Source organism: Siphateles boraxobius, unplaced genomic scaffold (genome assembly GCF_051911475.1).
Source record: "Siphateles boraxobius isolate OS27281-9 unplaced genomic scaffold, OSU_SipBor_1 61, whole genome shotgun sequence".
Classification (NCBI taxonomy): Eukaryota; Metazoa; Chordata; class Actinopteri; order Cypriniformes; family Leuciscidae; genus Siphateles; species Siphateles boraxobius.
Window position 1 is genome coordinate 911,465 of NW_027509188.1, and position 21,081 is coordinate 932,545.

General features: G+C 49.6%; 27 non-coding genes across 27 annotated transcripts; all 27 read left to right on the forward strand.

The window, feature by feature from the left end:
* The first annotated feature begins 52 nt into the window (after positions 1–52).
* trnak-cuu (transfer RNA lysine (anticodon CUU)) lies at positions 53–125 on the forward strand. The gene has a single exon. It is a non-coding gene; the product is annotated as a tRNA-Lys (tRNA).
* Positions 126–251: 126 nt separating this feature from the next.
* Positions 252–325, forward strand: trnan-guu (transfer RNA asparagine (anticodon GUU)). The gene has a single exon. It is a non-coding gene; the product is annotated as a tRNA-Asn (tRNA).
* A 1,357-nt stretch (positions 326–1,682) lies between these two features.
* Positions 1,683–1,755, forward strand: trnak-cuu (transfer RNA lysine (anticodon CUU)). The gene has a single exon. It is a non-coding gene; the product is annotated as a tRNA-Lys (tRNA).
* A 126-nt stretch (positions 1,756–1,881) lies between these two features.
* Positions 1,882–1,955, forward strand: trnan-guu (transfer RNA asparagine (anticodon GUU)). The gene has a single exon. It is a non-coding gene; the product is annotated as a tRNA-Asn (tRNA).
* A 1,357-nt stretch (positions 1,956–3,312) lies between these two features.
* trnak-cuu (transfer RNA lysine (anticodon CUU)) lies at positions 3,313–3,385 on the forward strand. The gene has a single exon. It is a non-coding gene; the product is annotated as a tRNA-Lys (tRNA).
* Positions 3,386–3,511: 126 nt separating this feature from the next.
* trnan-guu (transfer RNA asparagine (anticodon GUU)) lies at positions 3,512–3,585 on the forward strand. Its single transcript has one exon. It is a non-coding gene; the product is annotated as a tRNA-Asn (tRNA).
* A 1,357-nt stretch (positions 3,586–4,942) lies between these two features.
* Positions 4,943–5,015, forward strand: trnak-cuu (transfer RNA lysine (anticodon CUU)). The gene has a single exon. It is a non-coding gene; the product is annotated as a tRNA-Lys (tRNA).
* A 126-nt stretch (positions 5,016–5,141) lies between these two features.
* Positions 5,142–5,215, forward strand: trnan-guu (transfer RNA asparagine (anticodon GUU)). The gene has a single exon. It is a non-coding gene; the product is annotated as a tRNA-Asn (tRNA).
* A 1,357-nt stretch (positions 5,216–6,572) lies between these two features.
* Positions 6,573–6,645, forward strand: trnak-cuu (transfer RNA lysine (anticodon CUU)). Its single transcript has one exon. It is a non-coding gene; the product is annotated as a tRNA-Lys (tRNA).
* Positions 6,646–6,771: 126 nt separating this feature from the next.
* trnan-guu (transfer RNA asparagine (anticodon GUU)) lies at positions 6,772–6,845 on the forward strand. The gene has a single exon. It is a non-coding gene; the product is annotated as a tRNA-Asn (tRNA).
* A 1,356-nt stretch (positions 6,846–8,201) lies between these two features.
* trnak-cuu (transfer RNA lysine (anticodon CUU)) lies at positions 8,202–8,274 on the forward strand. The gene has a single exon. It is a non-coding gene; the product is annotated as a tRNA-Lys (tRNA).
* A 126-nt stretch (positions 8,275–8,400) lies between these two features.
* On the forward strand, positions 8,401–8,474 carry trnan-guu (transfer RNA asparagine (anticodon GUU)). Its single transcript has one exon. It is a non-coding gene; the product is annotated as a tRNA-Asn (tRNA).
* Positions 8,475–9,702: 1,228 nt separating this feature from the next.
* Positions 9,703–9,775, forward strand: trnak-cuu (transfer RNA lysine (anticodon CUU)). The gene has a single exon. It is a non-coding gene; the product is annotated as a tRNA-Lys (tRNA).
* A 733-nt stretch (positions 9,776–10,508) lies between these two features.
* trnak-cuu (transfer RNA lysine (anticodon CUU)) lies at positions 10,509–10,581 on the forward strand. Its single transcript has one exon. It is a non-coding gene; the product is annotated as a tRNA-Lys (tRNA).
* A 126-nt stretch (positions 10,582–10,707) lies between these two features.
* trnan-guu (transfer RNA asparagine (anticodon GUU)) lies at positions 10,708–10,781 on the forward strand. Its single transcript has one exon. It is a non-coding gene; the product is annotated as a tRNA-Asn (tRNA).
* Positions 10,782–12,707: 1,926 nt separating this feature from the next.
* On the forward strand, positions 12,708–12,780 carry trnak-cuu (transfer RNA lysine (anticodon CUU)). The gene has a single exon. It is a non-coding gene; the product is annotated as a tRNA-Lys (tRNA).
* A 126-nt stretch (positions 12,781–12,906) lies between these two features.
* trnan-guu (transfer RNA asparagine (anticodon GUU)) lies at positions 12,907–12,980 on the forward strand. The gene has a single exon. It is a non-coding gene; the product is annotated as a tRNA-Asn (tRNA).
* A 1,208-nt stretch (positions 12,981–14,188) lies between these two features.
* Positions 14,189–14,261, forward strand: trnak-cuu (transfer RNA lysine (anticodon CUU)). The gene has a single exon. It is a non-coding gene; the product is annotated as a tRNA-Lys (tRNA).
* Positions 14,262–14,387: 126 nt separating this feature from the next.
* Positions 14,388–14,461, forward strand: trnan-guu (transfer RNA asparagine (anticodon GUU)). Its single transcript has one exon. It is a non-coding gene; the product is annotated as a tRNA-Asn (tRNA).
* A 1,351-nt stretch (positions 14,462–15,812) lies between these two features.
* trnak-cuu (transfer RNA lysine (anticodon CUU)) lies at positions 15,813–15,885 on the forward strand. Its single transcript has one exon. It is a non-coding gene; the product is annotated as a tRNA-Lys (tRNA).
* A 126-nt stretch (positions 15,886–16,011) lies between these two features.
* trnan-guu (transfer RNA asparagine (anticodon GUU)) lies at positions 16,012–16,085 on the forward strand. Its single transcript has one exon. It is a non-coding gene; the product is annotated as a tRNA-Asn (tRNA).
* A 1,208-nt stretch (positions 16,086–17,293) lies between these two features.
* Positions 17,294–17,366, forward strand: trnak-cuu (transfer RNA lysine (anticodon CUU)). The gene has a single exon. It is a non-coding gene; the product is annotated as a tRNA-Lys (tRNA).
* A 126-nt stretch (positions 17,367–17,492) lies between these two features.
* trnan-guu (transfer RNA asparagine (anticodon GUU)) lies at positions 17,493–17,566 on the forward strand. The gene has a single exon. It is a non-coding gene; the product is annotated as a tRNA-Asn (tRNA).
* A 1,351-nt stretch (positions 17,567–18,917) lies between these two features.
* Positions 18,918–18,990, forward strand: trnak-cuu (transfer RNA lysine (anticodon CUU)). The gene has a single exon. It is a non-coding gene; the product is annotated as a tRNA-Lys (tRNA).
* Positions 18,991–19,116: 126 nt separating this feature from the next.
* On the forward strand, positions 19,117–19,190 carry trnan-guu (transfer RNA asparagine (anticodon GUU)). The gene has a single exon. It is a non-coding gene; the product is annotated as a tRNA-Asn (tRNA).
* A 1,357-nt stretch (positions 19,191–20,547) lies between these two features.
* Positions 20,548–20,620, forward strand: trnak-cuu (transfer RNA lysine (anticodon CUU)). The gene has a single exon. It is a non-coding gene; the product is annotated as a tRNA-Lys (tRNA).
* A 126-nt stretch (positions 20,621–20,746) lies between these two features.
* trnan-guu (transfer RNA asparagine (anticodon GUU)) lies at positions 20,747–20,820 on the forward strand. Its single transcript has one exon. It is a non-coding gene; the product is annotated as a tRNA-Asn (tRNA).
* The last annotated feature ends 261 nt before the right edge of the window (positions 20,821–21,081 follow it).

Sequence of the window (21,081 nt, forward strand, 5' to 3'; positions counted from 1 at the left end):
AATTTAGGCACAGATAATGGCCGCGACCAGCCCGAAGCAGGTCACCGCAGTTGCCCGCCTAGCTCAGTCGGTAGAGCATGAGACTCTTAATCTCAGGGTCGTGGGTTCGAGCCCCACGTTGGGCGCATCTATTAGCCCTCTCTCTTCCCAATGGGGTCTCGGTTTCCAGGGTGGAAAGCGAGTCCACCATTGCCGGAAAAGTCCAGGTCTGCTTTTTTTTATAAGCTGACCCATGGACTGGCTGGCCGTAGGTCTCTGTGGCGCAATCGGACAGCGCGTTCGGCTGTTAACCGAAAGGTTGGTGGTTCGAGCCCACCCAGGGACGAATGGTGTTTTTCGTTGACGTCCGGCCATGCAACCACCAACACAGCTGCAGAATTTAGCACACGTGTGTCCACTAACACATCCGTGTCATTTCGGACGCATGACACGACGTTTCTTGGCCCCTTTTAGCGTTTACAGCTTGGTCAGTTGCTTTGTGTTCAGAGAAGACAGCGGGTGTTGTGAAAGTTTACATCAGCTTATGTTTGCTGTGGCGCGTGGATGGAATACTCATGTTTTGTTCCTGGTGGTGGAGGCCTGTGTTCCAGAGAGGTCCTGCTCAAAACTCCTTTTAAAACACCATCGAGCATCCGTAATAACTTCCGACATTGATCGAACGTGGATTTTGTTCTCATAAGGAGGGCACCGGTAACTTGTAACCTATCAGGCTCTCAGGCATGAGGTCAATCGATTCGGCATAGGCCTATATGTACTAGCGTTTTTGATTCCGGTTGGAGGTTGTGTCCCTCCAACTCTTTGTTGTATGACTCACTTTTATCTTTGGATATTTGGAGAAGTTTGCCTTCGGTAACCGCTCTCTCACTCGACAGACCGAAACGGGGGGACGAATGGTGTTTTTCGTTGACGTCCTGCCATGCAACCACCAACACAGCTGCAGAATTTAGCACACGTGTGTCCACTAACAAATCCGTGTCATTTCGGACGCATGAAACGACGTTTCTTGGCCCTTTTAGCGTTTACAGCTTGGTCAGTTGCTTTGTGTTCAAAGAAGACAGCGGGTGTTGTGAAAGTTTACATCAGCTTATGTGTGCTGTGGCGCGTGGATGGAATGCTCATGTTTTGTTCCGGGTGGTGGAGGCCTGTGTTCCAGAGAGGTCCTGCTCAAAACTCCTTTTAAAACACCATCGAGCATCCGTCATAACTTCCGACATTGATCGAACGTGGATTTCGTTCTCATAAAGAGGGCACCGGTAACTTGTAACCTATCAGGCTCTCAGGCATCAGGTCAATCGATTCGGCATAGGATTATATGTGCTAGCGTTTTTGCTTCCGTTTGGAGGTTGTGTCCCTCCAACTCTTTGTTGTATGACTCACTTTTGCCTTTGGATATTTGGAGAAGGTTGACTTCGGTAACCTCTCTCTCACTCGACAGACCGAAACGGAACTTTAGCTCCGGGTTGTGCATATTATTGGCCTGCTCTACTGGGTCAAATTGTATCCCCCAACAACAGATATGGCTCAAACAAACAAAGTACACTCTAAGCCTACCTCTAGGCTTAACCCTGACTTTACCCGCAAGAGGCTATGCCAAGCCTGTGCGAAATGTGAGGCTCCCTTTCACGGGCGCAATTTAGGCACTGATAATGGCCGCGACCAGCCCGAAGCAGGTCACCTTAGTTGCCCGGCTAGCTCAGTCGGTAGAGCATGAGACTCTTAATCTCAGGGTCGTGGGTTCGAGCCCCACGTTGGGCGCATCTATTAGCCCTCTCTCTTCCCAACGGGGTCTCGGTTTTCAGCGTGGAAAGCGAGTCCACCATTGCCGGAAAAGTCCAGGTCTGCTTTTTTTTATAAGCTGACCCATGGACTGGCTGGCCGTAGGTCTCTGTGGCGCAATCGGACAGCGCGTTCGGCTGTTAACCGAAAGGTTGGTGGTTCGAGCCCACCCAGGGACGAATGGTGTTTTTCTTTGACGTCCGGCCATGCAACCACCAACACAGCTGCAGAATTTAGCACACGTGTGTCCACTAACACATCCGTGTCATTTCGGACGCATGACACGACGTTTCTTGGCCCCTTTTAGCGTTTACAGCTTGGTCAGTTGCTTTGTGTTCAGAGAAGACAGCGGGTGTTGTGAAAGTTTACATCAGCTTATGTTTGCTGTGGCGCGTGGATGGAATACTCATGTTTTGTTCCTGGTGGTGGAGGCCTGTGTTCCAGAGAGGTCCTGCTCAAAACTCCTTTTAAAACACCATCGAGCATCCGTAATAACTTCCGACATTGATCGAACGTGGATTTTGTTCTCATAAGGAGGGCACCGGTAACTTGTAACCTATCAGGCTCTCAGGCATGAGGTCAATCGATTCGGCATAGGCCTATATGTACTAGCGTTTTTGATTCCGGTTGGAGGTTGTGTCCCTCCAACTCTTTGTTGTATGACTCACTTTTATCTTTGGATATTTGGAGAAGTTTGCCTTCGGTAACCGCTCTCTCACTCGACAGACCGAAACGGGGGGACGAATGGTGTTTTTCGTTGACGTCCTGCCATGCAACCACCAACACAGCTGCAGAATTTAGCACACGTGTGTCCACTAACACATACGTGTCATTTCGGACGCATGAAACGACGTTTCTTAGCCCTTTTAGCGTTTACAGCTTGGTCAGTTGCTTTGTGTTCAAAGAAGACAGCGGGTGTTGTGAAAGTTTACATCAGCTTATGTTTGCTGTGGCGCGTGGATGGAATGCTCATGTTTTGTTCCGGGTGGTGGAGGCCTGTGTTCCAGAGAGGTCCTGCTCAAAACTCCTTTTAAAACACCATCGAGCATCCGTCATAACTTCCGACATTGATCGAACGTGGATTTCGTTCTCATAAAGAGGGCACCGGTAACTTGTAACCTATCAGGCTCTCAGGCATCAGGTCAATCGATTCGGCATAGGATTATATGTGCTAGCGTTTTTGCTTCCGTTTGGAGGTTGTGTCCCTCCAACTCTTTGTTGTATGACTCACTTTTGCCTTTGGATATTTGTAGAAGGTTGACTTCGGTAACCGCTCTCTCACTCGACAGACCGAAACGGAACTTTAGCTCCGGGTTGTGCATATTATTGGCCTGCTCTACTGGGTCAAATTGTATCCCCCAACAACAGATATGGCTCAAACAAACAAAGTACACTCTAAGCCTACCTCTAGGCTTAACCCTGACTTTACCCGCAAGAGGCTATGCCAAGCCTGTGCGAAATGTGAGGCTCCCTTTCACGGGCGCAATTTAGGCACAGATAATGGCCGCGACCAGCCCGAAGCAAGTCACCGCAGTTGCCCGGCTAGCTCAGTCGGTAGAGCAAGAGACTCTTAATCTCAGGGTCGTGGGTTCGAGCCCCACGTTGGGCGCATCTATTAGCCCTCTCTCTTCCCAATGGGGTCTCGGTTTCCAGCGTGGAAAGCGAGTCCACCATTGCCGGAAAAGTCCAGGTCTGCTTTTTTTTATAAGCTGACCCATGGACTGGCTGGCCGTAGGTCTCTGTGGCGCAATCGGACAGCGCGTTCGGCTGTTAACCGAAAGGTTGGTGGTTCGAGCCCACCCAGGGACAAATGGTGTTTTTCGTTGACGTCCGGCCATGCAACCGCCAACACAGCTGCAGAATTTAGCACACGTGTGTCCACTAACACATCCGTGTCATTTCGGACGCATGACACGACGTTTCTTGGCCCCTTTTAGCGTTTACAGCTTGGTCAGTTGCTTTGTGTTCAGAGAAGACAGCGGGTGTTGTGAAAGTTTACATCAGCTTATGTTTGCTGTGGCGCGTGGATGGAATACTCATGTTTTGTTCCTGGTGGTGGAGGCCTGTGTTCCAGAGAGGTCCTGCTCAAAACTCCTTTTAAAACACCATCGAGCATCCGTAATAACTTCCGACATTGATCGAACGTGGATTTTGTTCTCATAAGGAGGACACCGGTAACTTGTAACCTATCAGGCTCTCAGGCATGAGGTCAATCGATTCGGCATAGGCCTATATGTACTAGCGTTTTTGATTCCGGTTGGAGGTTGTGTCCCTCCAACTCTTTGTTGTATGACTCACTTTTATCTTTGGATATTTGGAGAAGTTTGCCTTCGGTAACCGCTCTCTCACTCGACAGACCGAAACGGGGGGACGAATGGTGTTTTTCGTTGACGTCCTGCCATGCAACCACCAACACAGCTGCAGAATTTAGCACACGTGTGTCCACTAACAAATCCGTGTCATTTCGGACGCATGAAACGACGTTTCTTGGCCCTTTTAGCGTTTACAGCTTGGTCAGTTGCTTTGTGTTCAAAGAAGACAGCGGGTGTTGTGAAAGTTTACATCAGCTTATGTGTGCTGTGGCGCGTGGATGGAATGCTCATGTTTTGTTCCGGGTGGTGGAGGCCTGTGTTCCAGAGAGGTCCTGCTCAAAACTCCTTTTAAAACACCATCGAGCATCCGTCATAACTTCCGACATTGATCGAACGTGGATTTCGTTCTCATAAAGAGGGCACCGGTAACTTGTAACCTATCAGGCTCTCAGGCATCAGGTCAATCGATTCGGCATAGGATTATATGTGCTAGCGTTTTTGCTTCCGTTTGGAGGTTGTGTCCCTCCAACTCTTTGTTGTATGACTCACTTTTGCCTTTGGATATTTGGAGAAGGTTGACTTCGGTAACCGCTCTCTCACTCGACAGACCGAAACGGAACTTTAGCTCCGGGTTGTGCATATTATTGGCCTGCTCTACTGGGTCAAATTGTATCCCCCAACAACAGATATGGCTCAAACAAACAAAGTACACTCTAAGCCTACCTCTAGGCTTAACCCTGACTTTACCCGCAAGAGGCTATGCCAAGCCTGTGCGAAATGTGAGGCTCCCTTTCACGGGCGCAATTTAGGCACAGATAATGGCCGCGACCAGCCCGAAGCAGGTCACCTTAGTTGCCCGGCTAGCTCAGTCGGTAGAGCATGAGACTCTTAATCTCAGGGTCGTGGGTTCGAGCCCCACGTTGGGCGCATCTATTAGCCCTCTCTCTTCCCAACGGGGTCTCGGTTTTCAGCGTGGAAAGCGAGTCCACCATTGCCGGAAAAGTCCAGGTCTGCTTTTTTTTATAAGCTGACCCATGGACTGGCTGGCCGTAGGTCTCTGTGGCGCAATCGGACAGCGCGTTCGGCTGTTAACCGAAAGGTTGGTGGTTCGAGCCCACCCAGGGACGAATGGTGTTTTTCGTTGACGTCTGGCCATGCAACCACCAACACAGCTGCAGAATTTAGCACACGTGTGTCCACTAACACATCCGTGTCATTTCGGACGCATGACACGACGTTTCTTGGCCCCTTTTAGCGTTAACAGCTTGGTCAGTTGCTTTGTGTTCAGAGAAGACAGCGGGTGTTGTGAAAGTTTACATCAGCTTATGTTTGCTGTGGCGCGTGGATGGAATACTCATGTTTTGTTCCTGGTGGTGGAGGCCTGTGTTCCAGAGAGGTCCTGCTCAAAACTCCTTTTAAAACACCATCGAGCATCCGTAATAACTTCCGACATTGATCGAACGTGGATTTTGTTCTCATAAGGAGGGCACCGGTAACTTGTAACCTATCAGGCTCTCAGGCATGAGGTCAATCGATTCGGCATAGGCCTATATGTACTAGCGTTTTTGATTCCGGTTGGAGGTTGTGTCCCTCCAACTCTTTGTTGTATGACTCACTTTTATCTTTGGATATTTGGAGAAGTTTGCCTTCGGTAACCGCTCTCTCACTCGACAGACCGAAACGGGGGGACGAATGGTGTTTTTCGTTGACGTCCTGCCATGCAACCACCAACACAGCTGCAGAATTTAGCACACGTGTGTCCACTAACACATCCGTGTCATTTCGGACGCATGAAACGACGTTTCTTGGCCCTTTTAGCGTTGACAGCTTGGTCAGTTGCTTTGTGTTCAAAGAAGACAGCGGGTGTTGTGAAAGTTTACATCAGCTTATGTGTGCTGTGGCGCGTGGATGGAATGCTCATGTTATGTTCCGGGTGGTGGAGGCCTGTGTTCCAGAGAGGTCCTGCTCAAAACTCCTTTTAAAACACCATCGAGCATCCGTCATAACTTCCGACATTGATCGAACATGGATTTCGTTCTCATAAAGAGGGCACCGGTAACTTGTAACCTATCAGGCTCTCAGGCATCAGGTCAATCGATTCGGCATAGGATTATATGTGCTAGCGTTTTTGCTTCCGTTTGGAGGTTGTGTCCCTCCAACTCTTTGTTGTATGACTCACTTTTGCCTTTGGATATTTGGAGAAGGTTGACTTCGGTAACCGCTCTCTCACTCGACAGACCGAAACGGAACTTTAGCTCCGGGTTGTGCATATTATTGGCCTGCTCTACTGGGTCAAATTGTATCCCCCAACAACAGATATGGCTCAAACAAACAAAGTACACTCTATGCCTACCTCTAGGCTTAACCCTGACTTTACCCGCAAGAGGCTATGCCAAGCCTGTGCGAAATGTGAGGCTCCCTTTCACGGGCGCAATTTAGGCACAGATAATGGCCGCGACCAGCCCGAAGCAGGTCACCTTAGTTGCCCGGCTAGCTCAGTCGGTAGAGCATGAGACTCTTAATCTCAGGGTCGTGGGTTCGAGCCCCACGTTGGGCGCATCTATTAGCCCTCTCTCTTCCCAACGGGGTCTCGGTTTTCAGCGTGGAAAGCGAGTCCACCATTTTCGGAAAAGTCCAGGTCTGCTTTTTTTCATAAGCTGACCCATGGACTGGCTGGCCGTAGGTCTCTGTGGCGCAATCGGACAGCGCGTTCGGCTGTTAACCGAAAGGTTGGTGGTTCGAGCCCACCCAGGGACGAATGGTGTTTTTCGTTGACGTCCGGCCATGCAACCACCAACACAGCTGCAGAATTTAGCACACGTGTGTCCACTAACACATCCGTGTCATTTCGGACGCATGACACGACGTTTCTTGGCCCCTTTTAGCGTTAACAGCTTGGTCAGTTGCTTTGTGTTCAGAGAAGACAGCGGGTGTTGTGAAAGTTTACATCAGCTTATGTTTGCTGTGGCGCGTGGATGGAATACTCATGTTTTGTTCCTGGTGTGGAGGCCTGTGTTCCAGAGAGGTCCTGCTCAAAACTCCTTTTAAAACACCATCGAGCATCCGTAATAACTTCCGACATTGATCGAACGTGGATTTTGTTCTCATAAGGAGGGCACCGGTAACTTGTAACCTATCAGGCTCTCAGGCATGAGGTCAATCGATTCGGCATAGGCCTATATGTACTAGCGTTTTTGATTCCGGTTGGAGGTTGTGTCCCTCCAACTCTTTGTTGTATGACTCACTTTTATCTTTGGATATTTGGAGAAGTTTGCCTTCGGTAACCGCTCTCTCACTCGACAGACCGAAACGGGGGGACGAATGGTGTTTTTCGTTGACGTCCTGCCATGCAACCACCAACACAGCTGCAGAATTTAGCACACGTGTGTCCACTAACACATCCGTGTCATTTCGGACGCATGAAACGACGTTTCTTGGCCCTTTTAGCGTTGACAGCTTGGTCAGTTGCTTTGTGTTCAAAGAAGACAGCGGGTGTTGTGAAAGTTTACATCAGCTTATGTGTGCTGTGGCGCGTGGATGGAATGCTCATGTTTTGTTCCGGGTGGTGGAGGCCTGTGTTCCAGAGAGGTCCTGCTCAAAACTCCTTTTAAAACACCATCGAGCATCCGTCATAACTTCCGACATTGATCGAACATGGATTTCGTTCTCATAAAGAGGGCACCGGTAACTTGTAACCTATCAGGCTCTCAGGCATCAGGTCAATCGATTCGGCATAGGATTATATGTGCTAGCGTTTTTGCTTCCGTTTGGAGGTTGTGTCCCTCCAACTCTTTGTTGTATGACTCACTTTTGCCTTTGGATATTTGGAGAAGGTTGACTTCGGTAACCGCTCTCTCACTCGACAGACCGAAACGGAACTTTAGCTCCGGGTTGTGCATATTATTGGCCTGCTCTACTGGGTCAAATTGTATCCCCCAACAACAGATATGGCTCAAACAAACAAAGTACACTCTATGCCTACCTCTAGGCTTAACCCTGACTTTACCCGCAAGAGGCTATGCCAAGCCTGTGCGAAATGTGAGGCTCCCTTTCACGGGCGCAATTTAGGCACAGATAATGGCCGCGACCAGCCCGAAGCAGGTCACCTTAGTTGCCCGGCTAGCTCAGTCGGTAGAGCATGAGACTCTTAATCTCAGGGTCGTGGGTTCGAGCCCCACGTTGGGCGCATCTATTAGCCCTCTCTCTTCCCAACGGGGTCTCGGTTTTCAGCGTGGAAAGCGAGTCCACCATTTTCGGAAAAGTCCAGGTCTGCTTTTTTTTATAAGCTGACCCATGGACTGGCTGGCCGTAGGTCTCTGTGGCGCAATCGGACAGCGCGTTCGGCTGTTAACCGAAAGGTTGGTGGTTCGAGCCCACCCAGGGACGAATGGTGTTTTTCGTTGACGTCCGGCCATGCAACCACCAACACAGCTGCAGAATTTAGCACACGTGTGTCCACTAACACATCCGTGTCATTTCGGACGCATGACACGACGTTTCTTGGCCCCTTTTAGCGTTAACAGCTTGGTCAGTTGCTTTGTGTTCAGAGAAGACAGCGGGTGTTGTGAAAGTTTACATCAGCTTATGTTTGCTGTGGCGCGTGGATGGAATACTCATGTTTTGTTCCTGGTGGTGGAGGCCTGTGTTCCAGAGAGGTCCTGCTCAAAACTCCTTTTAAAACACCATCGAGCATCCGTAATAACTTCCGACATTGATCGAACGTGGATTTTGTTCTCATAAGGAGGGCAACGGTAACTTGTAACCTATCAGGCTCTCAGGCATGAGGTCAATCGATTCGGCATAGGCCTATATGTACTAGCGTTTTTGATTCCGGTTGGAGGTTGTGTCCCTCCATCTCTTTGTTGTATGACTCACTTTTATCTTTGGATATTTGGAGAAGTTTGCCTTCGGTAACCGCTCTCTCACTCGACAGACCGAAACGGGGGGACGAATGGTGTTTTTCGTTGACGTCCTGCCATGCAACCACCAACACAGCTGCAGAATTTAGCACACGTGTGTCCACTAACACATCCGTGTCATTTCGGACGCATGAAACGACGTTTCTTGGCCCTTTTAGCGTTGACAGCTTGGTCAGTTGCTTTGTGTTCAAAGAAGACAGCGGGTGTTGTGAAAGTTTACATCAGCTTATGTTTGCTGTGGCGCGTGGATGGAATGCTCATGTTTTGTTCCGGGTGGTGGAGGCCTGTGTTCCAGAGAGGTCCTGCTCAAAACTCCTTTTAAAACACCATCGAGCATCCGTAATAACTTCCGACATTGATCGAACGTGGATTTCGTTCTCATAAAGAGGGAACCGGTAACTTGTAACCTATCAGGCTCTCAGGCATCAGGTCAATCGATTCGGCATAGTATTATATGTGCTAGCGTTTTTGCTTCCGTTTGGAGGTTGTGTCCCTCCAACTCTTTGTTGTATGACTCACAACAACAGATATGGCTCAAACAAACAAAGTACACTCTAAGCCTACCTCTAGGCTTAACCCTGACTTTACCCGCAAGAGGCTATGCCAAGCCTGTGCGAAATGTGAGGCTCCCTTTCACGGGCGCAATTTAGGCACAGATACTGGCCGCGACCAGCCCGAAGTAGGTCACCGCAGTTGCCGGGCTAGCTCAGTCGGTAGAGCATGAGACTCTTAATCTCAGGGTCGTGGGTTCGAGCCCCACGTTGGGCGCATCTATTAGCCCTCTCTCTTCCCAACGGGGTCTCGGTTTCCAGCGTGGAAAGCGAGTCCACCATTGCCGGAAAAGTCCAGGTCTGCTTTTTTTTATAAGCTGACCCATGGACTGGCTGGCCGTAGGTCACAGCTGCAGAATTTAGCACACGTGTGTCCACTAACACATCCGTGTCATTTCGGACGCATGACACGATGTTTCTTGGCCCCTTTTAGCGTTTACAGCTTGGTCAGTTGCTTTGTGTCCAGAGAAGACAGCGGGTGTTGTGAAAGTTTACATCAGCTTATGTTTGCTGTGGCGCGTGGATGGAATGCTCATGTTTTGTTCCGGGTGGTGGAGGCCTGTGTTCCAGAGAGGTCCTGCTCAAAACTCCTTTTAAAACACCATCGAGCATCCGTAATAACTTCCGACATTGATCGAACGTGGATTTCGTTCTCATAAAGAGGGCACCGGTAACTTGTAACCTATCAGGCTCTCAGGCATCAGGTCAATCGATTCGGCATAGGATTATATGTGCTAGCGTTTTTGCTTCCGTTTGGAGGTTGTGTCCCTCCAACTCTTTGTTGTATGACTCACTTTTGCCTTTGGATATTTGGAGAAGGTTGCCTTCGGTAACCGCTCTCTCACTCGACAGACCGAAACGGAACTGTGCGAAATGTGAGGCTCCCTTTCACGGGCGCAATTTAGGCACAGATAATGGCCGCGACCAGCCCGAAGCAGGTCACCGCAGTTGCCCGGCTAGCTCAGTCGGTAGAGCATGAGACTCTTAATCTCAGGGTCGTGGGTTCGAGCCCCACGTTGGGCGCATCTATTAGCCCTCTCTCTTCCCAACGGGGTCTCGGTTTCCAGCGTGGAAAGCGAGTCCACCATTGCCGGAAAAGTCCAGGTCTGCTTTTTTTTATAAACTGACCCATGGACTGGCTGGCCGTAGGTCTCTGTGGCGCAATCGGACAGCGCGTTCGGCTGTTAACCGAAAGGTTGGTGGTTCGAGCCCACCCAGGGATGAATGGTGTTTTTCGTTGACGTCCGGCCATGCAACCACCAACACAGCTGCAGAATTTAGCACACGTGTGTCCACTAACACATCCGTGTCATTTCGGACGCATGACACGACGTTTCTTGGCCCCTTTTAGCGTTTACAGCTTGGTCAGTTGCTTTGTGTTCAGAGAAGACAGCGGGTGTTGTGCAAGTTTACATCAGCTTATGTTTGCTGTGGCGCGTGGATGGAATACTCATGTTTTGTTCCTGGTGGTGGAGGCCTGTGTTCCAGAGAGGTCCTGCTCAAAACTCCTTTTAAAACACCATCGAGCATCCGTAATAACTTCCGACATTGATCGAACGTGGATTTTGTTCTCATAAGGAGGGCACCGGTAACTTGTAACCTATCAAGCTCTCAGGCATGAGGTCAATCGATTCGGCATAGGCCTATATGTACTAGCGTTTTTGATTCCGGTTGGAGGTTGTGTCCCTCCAACTCTTTGTTGTATGACTCACTTTTATCTTTGGATATTTGGAGAAGTTTGCCTTCGGTAACCGCTCTCTCACTCGACAGACCGAAACGGGGGGACGAAAGGTGTTTTTCGTTGACGTCCTGCCATGCAACCACCAACACAGCTGCAGAATTTAGCACACGTGTGTGCTAAAATTTAGCACACATCCGTGTCATTTCGGACGCATGAAACGACGTTTCTTGGCCCTTTTAGCGTTTACAGCTTGGTCAGTTGCTTTGTGTTCAAAGAAGACAGCGGGTGTTGTGAAAGTTTACATCAGCTTATGTTTGCTGTGGCGCGTGGATGGAATGCTCATGTTTTGTTCCGGGTGGTGGAGGCCTGTGTTCCAGAGAGGTCCTGCTCAAAACTCCTTTTAAAACACCATCGAGCATCCGTCTTAACTTCCGACATTGATCGAACGTGGATTCGTTCTCATAAAGAGGGCACCGGTAACTTGTAACCTATCAGGCTCTCAGGCATCAGGTCAATCGATTCGGCATAGGATTATATGTGCTAGCGTTTTTGCTTCCGTTTGGAGGTTGTGTCCCTCCAACTCTTTGTTGTATGACTCACTTTTGCCTTTGGATATTTGGAGAAGGTTGACTTCGGTAACCGCTCTCTCACTCGACAGACCGAAACGGGGGGACGAATGGTGTTTTTCGTTGACGTCCTGCCATGCAACCACCAACACAGCTGCAGAATTTAGCACACGTGTGTCCACTAACACATCCGTGTCATTTCGGACGCATGAAACGACGTTTCTTGGCCCTTTTAGCGTTTACAGCTTGGTCAGTTGCTTTGTGTTCAAAGAAGACAGCGGGTGTTGTGAAAGTTTACATCAGCTTATGTTTGCTGTGGCGCGTGGATGGAATGCTCATGTTTTGTTCCGGGTGGTGGAGGCCTGTGTTCCAGAGAGGTCCTGCTCAAAACTCCTTTTAAAACACCATCGAGCATCCGTCATAACTTCCGACATTGATCGAACGTGGATTTCATTCTCATAAAGAGGGCACCGGTAACTTGTAACCTATCAGGCTCTCAGGCATCAGGTCAATCGATTCGGCATAGGCCTATATGTACTAGCGTTTTTGCTTCCGTTTGGAGGTTGTGTCCCTCCAACTCTTTGTTGTATGACTCACTTTTGCCTTTGGATATTTGGAGAAGGTTGACTTCGGTAACCGCTCTCTCACTCGACAGACCGAAACGGAACTTTAGCTCTGGGTTGTGCATATTATTGGCCTGCTCTACTGGGTCAAATTGTATCCCCCAACAACAGATATGGCTCAAACAAACAAAGTACACTCTAAGCCTACCTCTAGGCTTAACCCTGACTTTACCCGCAAGAGGCTATGCCAAGCCTGTGCGAAATGTGAGGCTCCCTTTCACGGGCGCAATTTAGGCACAGATACTGGCCGCGACCAGCCCGAAGCAGGTCACCGCAGTTGCCCGGCTAGCTCAGTCGGTAGAGCATGAGACTCTTAATCTCAGGGTCGTGGGTTCGAGCCCCACGTTGGGCGCATCTATTAGCCCTCTCTCTTCCCAACGGGGTCTCGGTTTCCAGCGTGGAAAGCGAGTCCACCATTGCCGGAAAAGTCCAGGTCTGCTTTTTTTTATAAGCTGACCCATGGACTGGCTGGCCGTAGGTCTCTGTGGCGCAATCGGACAGCGCGTTCGGCTGTTAACCGAAAGGTTGGTGGTTCGAGCCCACCCAGGGACGAATGGTGTTTTTCGTTGACGTCCGGCCATGCAACCACCAACACAGATGCAGAATTTAGCACACGTGTGTCCACTAACACATCCGTGTCATTTCGGACGCATGACACGACGTTTCTTGGCCCCTTTTAGCGTTTACAGCTTGGTCAGTTGCTTTGTGTTCAGAGAAGACAGCGGGTGTTGTTAAAGTTTACATCAGCTTATGTTTGCTGTGGCGCGTGGATGGAATACTCATGTTTTGTTCCTGGTGGTGGAGGCCTGTGTTCCAGAGAGGTCCTGCTCAAAACTCCTTTTAAAACACCATCGAGCATCCGTAATAACTTCCGACATTGATCGAACGTGGATTTTGTTCTCATAAGGAGGGCACCGGTAACTTGTAACCTATCAGGCTCTCAGGCATGAGGTCAATCGATTCGGCATAGGCCTATATGTACTAGCGTTTTTGATTCCGGTTGGAGGTTGTGTCCCTCCAACTCTTTGTTGTATGACTCACTTTTATCTTTGGATATTTGGAGAAGTTTGCCTTCGGTAACCGCTCTCTCACTCGACAGACCGAAACGGGGGGACGAATGGTGTTTTTCGTTGACGTCCTGCCATGCAACCACCAACACAGCTGCAGAATTTAGCACACGTGTGTCCACTAACACATCCGTGTCATTTCGGACGCATGAAACGACGTTTCTTGGCCCTTTTAGCGTTTACAGCTTGGTCAGTTGCTTTGTGTTCAAAGAAGACAGCGGGTGTTGTGAAAGTTTACATCAGCTTATGTTTGCTGTGGCGCGTGGATGGAATGCTCATGTTTTGTTCCGGGTGGTGGAGGCCTGTGTTCCAGAGAGGTCCTGCTCAAAACTCCTTTTAAAACACCATCGAGCATCCGTCTTAACTTCCGACATTGATCGAACGTGGATTTCGTTCTCATAAAGAGGGCACCGGTAACTTGTAACCTATCAGGCTCTCAGGCATCAGGTCAATCGATTCGGCATAGGATTATATGTGCTAGCGTTTTTGCTTCCGTTTGGAGGTTGTGTCCCTCCAACTCTTTGTTGTATGACTCACTTTTGCCTTTGGATATTTGGAGAAGGTTGCCTTCGGTAACCGCTCTCTCACTCGACAGACCGAAACGGAACTGTGCGAAATGTGAGGCTCCCTTTCACGGGCGCAATTTAGGCACAGATAATGGCCGCGACCAGCCCGAAGCAGGTCACCGCAGTTGCCCGGCTAGCTCAGTCGGTAGAGCATGAGACTCTTAATCTCAGGGTCGTGGGTTCGAGCCCCACGTTGGGCGCATCTATTAGCCCTCTCTCTTCCCAACGGGGTCTTGGTTTCCAGAGTGGAAAGCGAGTCCACCATTGCCGGAAAAGTCCAGGTCTGCTTTTTTTTATAAGCTGACCCATGGACTGGCTGGCCGTAGGTCTCTGTGGCGCAATCGGACAGCGCGTTCGGCTGTTAACCGAAAGGTTGGTGGTTCGAGCCCACCCAGGGACGAATGGTGTTTTTCGTTGACGTCCGGCCATGCAACCACCAACACAGCTGCAGAATTTAGCACACGTGTGTCCACTAACACATCCGTGTCATTTCGGACGCATGACACGATGTTTCTTGGCCCCTTTTAGCGTTTACAGCTTGGTCAGTTGCTTTGTGTCCAGAGAAGACAGCGGGTGTTGTGAAAGTTTACATCAGCTTATGTTTGCTGTGGCGCGTGGATGGAATACTCATGTTTTGTTCCTGGTGGTGGAGGCCTGTGTTCCAGAGTCGTCCTGCTCAAAACTCCTTTTAAAACACCATCGAGCATCCGTAATAACTTCCGACATTGATCGAACGTGGATTTTGTTCTCATAAGGAGGGCACCGGTAACTTGTAACCTATCAGGCTCTCAGGCATGAGGTCAATCGATTCGGCATAGGCCTATATGTACTAGCGTTTTTGATTCCGGTTGGAGGTTGTGTCCCTCCAACTCTTTGTTGTATGACTCACTTTTATCTTTGGATATTTGGAGAAGTTTGCCTTCGGTAACCGCTCTCTCACTCGACAGACCGAAACAGGGGGGACGAATGGTGTTTTTCGTTGACGTCCTGCCATGCAACCACCAACACAGCTGCAGAATTTAGCACACGTGTGTCCACTAACACATCCGTGTCATTTCGGACGCATGAAACGACGTTTCTTGGCCCTTTTAGCGTTTACAGCTTGGTCAGTTGCTTTGTGTTCAGAGAAGACAACGGGTGTTGTGAAAGTTTACATCAGCTTATGTTTGCTGTGGCGCGTGGATGGAATGCTCATGTTTTGTTCCGGGTGGTGGAGGCCTGTGTTCCAGAGAGGTCCTGCTCAAAACTCCTTTTAAAACACCATCGAGCATCCGTCATAACTTCCGACATTGATCGAACGTGGATTTCGTTCTCATAAAGAGGGCACCGGTAACTTGTAACCTATCAGGCTCTCAGGTCAATCGATTCGGCATAGGATTATATGTGCTAGCGTTTTTGCTTCCGTTTGGAGGTTGTGTCCCTCCAACTCTTTGTTGTATGACTCACTTTTGCCTTTGGATATTTGGAGAAGGTTGCCTTCGGTAACCGCTCTCTCACTCGACAGACCGAAACGGAACTTTAGCTCCGGGTTGTGCATATTATTGGCCTGCTCTACTGGGTCAAATTGTATCCCCCAACAACAGATATGGCTCAAACAAACAAAGTACACTCTAAGCCTACCTCTAGGCTTAACCCTGACTTTACCCGCAAGAGGCTATGCCAAGCCTGTGCGAAATGTGAGGCTCCCTTTCACGGGCGCAATTTAGGCACAGATAATGGATGCGACCAGCCCGAAGCAGGTCACCGCAGTTGCCCGACTAGCTCAGTCGGTAGAGCATGAGACTCTTAATCTCAGGGTCGTGGGTTCGAGCCCCACGTTGGGCGCATCTATTAGCCCTCTCTCTTCCCAATGGGGTCTCGGTTTCCAGCGTGGAAAGCGAGTCCACCATTGCCGGAAAAGTCCAGGTCTGCTTTTTTTTATAAGCTGACCCATGGACTGGCTGGCCGTAGGTCTCTGTGGCGCAATCGGACAGCGCGTTCGGCTGTTAACCGAAAGGTTGGTGGTTCGAGCCCACCCAGGGACGAATGGTGTTTTTCGTTGACGTCCGGCCATGCAACCACCAACACAGATGCAGAATTTAGCACACGTGTGTCCACTAACACATCCGTGTCATTTCGGACGCATGACACGACGTTTCTTGGCCCCTTTTAGCGTTTACAGCTTGGTCAGTTGCTTTGTGTTCAGAGAAGACAGCGGGTGTTGTGAAAGTTTACATCAGCTTATGTTTGCTGTGGCGCGTGGATGGAATACTCATGTTTTGTTCCTGGTGGTGGAGGCCTGTGTTCCAGAGAGGTCCTGCTCAAAACTCCTTTTAAAACACCATCGAGCATCCGTAATAACTTCCGACATTGATCGAACGTGGATTTTGTTCTCATAAGGAGGGCACCGGTAACTTGTAACCTATCAGGCTCTCAGGCATGAGGTCAATCGATTCGGCATAGGCCTATATGTACTAGCGTTTTTGATTCCGGTTGGAGGTTGTGTCCCTCCAACTCTTTGTTGTATGACTCACTTTTATCTTTGGATATTTGGAGAAGTTTGCCTTCGGTAACCGCTCTCTCACTCGACAGACCGAAACGGGGGGACGAATGGTGTTTTTCGTTGACGTCCTGCCATGCAACCACCAACACAGCTGCAGAATTTAGCACACGTGTGTCCACTAACACATCCGTGTCATTTCGGACGCATGAAACGACGTTTCTTGGCCCTTTTAGCGTTTACAGCTTGGTCAGTTGCTTTGTGTTCAAAGAAGACAGCGGGTGTTGTGAAAGTTTACATCAGCTTATGTTTGCTGTGGCGCGTGGATGGAATGCTCATGTTTTGTTCCGGGTGGTGGAGGCCTGTGTTCCAGAGAGGTCCTGCTCAAAACTCCTTTTAAAACACCATCGAGCATCCGTCTTAACTTCCGACATTGATCGAACGTGGATTCCGTTCTCATAAAGAGGGCACCGGTAACTTGTAACCTATCAGGCTCTCAGGCATCAGGTCAATCGATTCGGCATAGGATTATATGTGCTAGCGTTTTTGCTTCCGTTTGGAGGTTGTGTCCCTCCAACTCTTTGTTGTATGACTCACTTTTGCCTTTGGATATTTGGAGAAGGTTGCCTTCGGTAACCGCTCTCTCACTCGACAGACCGAAACGGAACTGTGCGAAATGTGAGGCTCCCTTTCACGGGCGCAATTTAGGCACAGATAATGGCCGCGACCAGCCCGAAGCAGGTCACCGCAGTTGCCCGGCTAGCTCAGTCGGTAGAGCATGAGACTCTTAATCTCAGGGTCGTGGGTTCGAGCCCCACGTTGGGCGCATCTATTAGCCCTCTCTCTTCCCAACGGGGTCTCGGTTTCCAGAGTGGAAAGCGAGTCCACCATTGCCGGAAAAGTCCAGGTCTGCTTTTTTTTATAAGCTGACCCATGGACTGGCTGGCCGTAGGTCTCTGTGGCGCAATCGGACAGCGCGTTCGGCTGTTAACCGAAAGGTTGGTGGTTCGAGCCCACCCAGGAACGAATGGTGTTTTTCGTTGACGTCCGGCCATGCAACCACCAACACAGCTGCAGAATTTAGCACACGTGTGTCCACTAACACATCCGTGTCATTTCGGACGCATGACACGATGTTTCTTGGCCCCTTTTAGCGTTTACAGCTTGGTCAGTTGCTTTGTGTCCAGAGAAGACAGCGGGTGTTGTGAAAGTTTACATCAGCTTATGTTTGCTGTGGCGCGTGGATGGAATACTCATGTTTTGTTCCTGGTGGTGGAGGCCTGTGTTCCAGAGTCGTCCTGCTCAAAACTCCTTTTAAAACACCATCGAGCATCCGTAATAACTTCCGACATTGATCGAACGTGGATTTTGTTCTCATAAGGAGGGCACCGGTAACTTGTAACCTATCAGGCTCTCAGGCATGAGGTCAATCGATTCGGCATAGGCCTATATGTACTAGCTTTTTTGATTCCGGTTGGAGGTTGTGTCCCTCCAACTCTTTGTTGTATGACTCACTTTTATCTTTGGATATTTGGAGAAGTTTGCCTTCGGTAACCGCTCTCTCACTCGACAGACCGAAACAGGGGGGACGAATGGTGTTTTTCGTTGACGTCCTGCCATGCAACCACCAACACAGCTGCAGAATTTAGCACACGTGTGTCCACTAACACATCCGTGTCATTTCGGACGCATGAAACGACGTTTCTTGGCCCTTTTAGCGTTTACAGCTTGGTCAGTTGCTTTGTGTTCAGAGAAGACAACGGGTGTTGTGAAAGTTTACATCAGCTTATGTTTGCTGTGGCGCGTGGATGGAATGCTCATGTTTTGTTCCGGGTGGTGGAGGCCTGTGTTCCAGAGAGGTCCTGCTCAAAACTCCTTTTAAAACACCATCGAGCATCCGTCATAACTTCCGACATTGATCGAACGTGGATTTCGTTCTCATAAAGAGGGCACCGGTAACTTGTAACCTATCAGGCTCTCAGGTCAATCGATTCGGCATAGGATTATATGTGCTAGCGTTTTTGCTTCCGTTTGGAGGTTGTGTCCCTCCAACTCTTTGTTGTATGAATCACTTTTGCCTTTGGATATTTGGAGAAGGTTGCCTTCGGTAACCGCTCTCTCACTCGACAGACCGAAACGGAACTTTAGCTCCGGGTTGTGCATATTATTGGCCTGCTCTACTGGGTCAAATTGTATCCCCCAACAACAGATATGGCTCAAACAAACAAAGTACACTCTAAGCCTACCTCTAGGCTTAACCCTGACTTTACCCGCAAGAGGCTATGCCAAGCCTGTGCGAAATGTGAGGCTCCCTTTCACGGGCGCAATTTAGGCACAGATAATGGATGCGACCAGCCCGAAGCAGGTCACCGCAGTTGCCCGACTAGCTCAGTCGGTAGAGCATGAGACTCTTAATCTCAGGGTCGTGGGTTCGAGCCCCACGTTGGGCGCATCTATTAGCCCTCTCTCTTCCCAATGGGGTCTCGGTTTCCAGCGTGGAAAGCGAGTCCACCATTGCCGGAAAAGTCCAGGTCTGCTTTTTTTTATAAGCTGACCCATGGACTGGCTGGCCGTAGGTCTCTGTGGCGCAATTGGACAGCGCGTTCGGCTGTTAACCGCAAGGTTGGTGGTTCGAGCCCACCCAGGGACGAATGGTGTTTTTCGTTGACGTCCGGCCATGCAACCACCAACACATCTGCAAAATTTAGCACACGTGGGTCCACTAACACATCCGTGTCATTTCGGACGCATGACACGACGTTTCTTGGCCCCTTTTAGCGTTTACAGCTTGGTCAGTTGCTTTGTGTTCAGAGAAGACAGCGGGTGTTGTGAAAGTTTACATCAGCTTATGTTTGCTGTGGCGCGTGGATGGAATACTCATGTTTTGTTCCTGGTTGTGGAGGCCTGTGTTCCAGAGAGGTCCTGCTCAAAACTCATTTTAAAACACCATCGAGCATCCGTAATAACTTCCGACATTGATCGAACGTGGATTTTGTTCTCATAAGGAGGGCACCGGTAACTTGTAACCTCTCAGGCTCTCAGGCATGAGGTCAATCGATTCGGCATAGGCCTATATGTACTAGCGTTTTTGATTCCGGTTGGAGGTTGTGTCCCTCCAACTCTTTGTTGTATGACTCACTTTTATCTTTGGATATTTGGAGAAGTTTGCCTTCGGTAACCGCTCTCTCACTCGACAGACCGAAACGGGGGGACGAATGGTGTTTTTCGTTGACGTCCTGCCATGCAACCACCAACACAGCTGCAGAAATTAGCACACGTGTGTCCACTAACACATCCGTGTCATTTCGGACGCAGGAAACGACGTTTCTTGGCCCTTTTAGCGTTTACAGCTTGGTCAGTTGCTTTGTGTTCAAAGAAGACAGCGGGTGTTGTGAAAGTTTACAGCAGCTTATGTTTGCTGTGGCGCGTGGATGGAATGCTCATGTTTTGTTCCGGGTGGTGGAGGCCTGTGTTCCAGAGAGGTCCTGCTCAAAACTCCTTTTAAAACACCATCGAGCATCCGTAATAACTTCCGACATTGATCGAACGTGGATTTCGTTCTCATAAAGAGGGCACCGGTAACTTGTAACCTATCAGGCTCTCAGGCATCAGGTCAATCGATTCGGCATAGGATTATATGTGCTAGCGTTTTTGCTTCCGTTTGGAGGTTGTGTCCCTCCAACTCTTTGTTGTATGACTCACTTTTGCCTTTGGATATTTGGAGAAGGTTGCCTTCGGTAACCGCTCTCTCACTCGACAGACCGAAACGGAACTTTAGCTCCGGGTTGTGCATATTATTGGCCTGCTCTACTGGGTCAAATTGTATCCCCCAACAACAGATATGGCTCAAACAAACAAAGTACACTCTAAGCCTACCTCTAGGCTTAACCCTGACTTTACCCACAAGAGGCTATGCCAAGCCTGTGCCAAATGTGAGGCTCCCTTTCACGGGCGCAATTTAGGCACAGATAATGGCCGCAACCAGCCCGAAGCAGGTCACCTTAGTTGCCCGGCTAGCTCAGTCGGTAGAGCATGAGACTCTTAATCTCAGGGTCGTGGGTTCGAGCCCCACGTTGGGCGCATTTATTAGCCCTCTCTCTTCCCAACGGGGTCTCGGATTCCAGCGTGGAAAGCGAGTCCACCATTGCCGGAAAAGTTCAGGTCTGCTTTTTTTTATAAGCTGACCCATGGACTGGCTAGCCGTAGGTCTCTGTGGCGCAATCGGACAGCGCGTTCGGCTGTTAACCGAAAGGTTGGTGGTTCGAGCCCACCCAGGGACGAATGCTGTTTTTCGTTGACGTCCGGCCATGCAACCACCAACACAGCTGCAGAATTTAGCACACGTGTGTCCACTAACACATCCGTGTCATTTCGGACGCATGACACGATGTTTCTTGGCCCCTTTTAGCGTTTACAGCTTGTTCAGTTGCTTTGTGTCCAGAGAAGACAGCGGGTGTTTTGAAAGTTTACATCAGCTTATGTTTGCTGTGGGGCGTGGATGGAATACTCATGTTTTGTTCCTGGTGGTGGAGGCCTGTGTT